Below are 1,406 nucleotides of genomic sequence, written 5' to 3' on the forward strand. Positions count from 1 at the left end.
TGCAAAGTGTTACGAGCAAAACAAGTTAGAGATACCGTTCGTGAATTTCCAAAATTATTTGCCTTTCCTGCGGTATTCGTTATCTCAGTTGTTTTGTCATACTTCATTCAAATCGTAAGTAAAAGCAACCAAACATATATAAACATAAGTACCAAATAAAAACAACTATCTAAAACACGCAAACATCACAAACTAAACACAAAAGATTGTTAGACTAACCTTTAACCGAATGCTAGTAGCAAGAATCGAACTTGGAATTTGGTGTTTGGCTTGATTCACTCTTATGGGTGTCGTTTGTGTGTGGTAGGGTGTAAAAACATATTTCTTAAAAAAATCACCCATATGTTTAGTTGGGGAATTCCTTATGGGTCATAAAGATATTTGGAGAATAAACTTACGGCCTATAAGATTGCTTTATAAAGGTCACCCCTGAGATTTCTTATGGGTCATAAAGATGTTAGAGGAACAAACTTACGGCCCATAAGAATGCTTTATATAACAAACCCCCCCTTTTAAGTTTGTTAAAATCCCCACACTTATTTTTAATGACATCCATAGTTCATAAGACCAAAAATTGTACTTGATTTTTTTTTCTTACCAAAAATTTTGTCGTTCTTTGATTCTTAGACTCTTGCATCCCTCGATAAAGGTTAAAATAACAATTGCACACAAAATAAAAACTACGGGTTGCCTCCCGTACAGCGCCTTTCTTTAACGTCTTTGGCTAGACGTGGACACCTTTTTTTCAGTTCGTGTATGTTGGGTTCTCCAAGTCAATCATGTCATGATTTTCTTTTTGGAACCCTTCATAAAATAATTTTAGGTGGTGTCCATTGACTTTAAACGTTTTACCTGTCTTTTCGCTTGTTATCTCAACTGCACCATGAGGAAAAACGTTAGTAACAACAAATGGTCCAACCCATCTGGACCTTAATTTCCCAGGAAAAAGCTTGAGTTTAGATGAAAATAACAAAACCTTTTGCCCTACACTGAACATTTTTCGTGTGACTACCTTGTCATGAAATGCTTTGGTTCTTTCTTTGTAAATTCGAGAGTTCTCATAAGCATCATTACGAATCTCCTCTAACTCTTGAAGTTGTAATTTACGATGAACTACTGCTTCGTCCATCTCCATGTTGAATTGTTTGACAGCCCAAAAGGCTTTATGTTCTAATTCAACCGGAAGATGACAAGCTTTCCCAAAAACAAGTCGGTAGGGTGACATACCTATTGGTGTTTTGTAAGCTGTGCGGTATGCCCATAACGCGTCATCCAGACGTAAGCTCCAATCCTTTCGATTTGGATTGACCGTTTTCTCTAGGATTGACTTGATTTCTCGATTTGACACCTCTGCTTGTCCATTTGTTTGTGGGCGGTAAGCTGTTGAAACGCGATGTGTGACTCCA

This window comes from Bidens hawaiensis, unplaced genomic scaffold, assembly GCF_021521415.1.
Source record: "Bidens hawaiensis isolate Kalapana, Puna unplaced genomic scaffold, B.hawaiensis_p1.1 tig00005028_1, whole genome shotgun sequence".
In the NCBI taxonomy this organism is placed as follows: Eukaryota; Viridiplantae; Streptophyta; class Magnoliopsida; order Asterales; family Asteraceae; genus Bidens; species Bidens hawaiensis.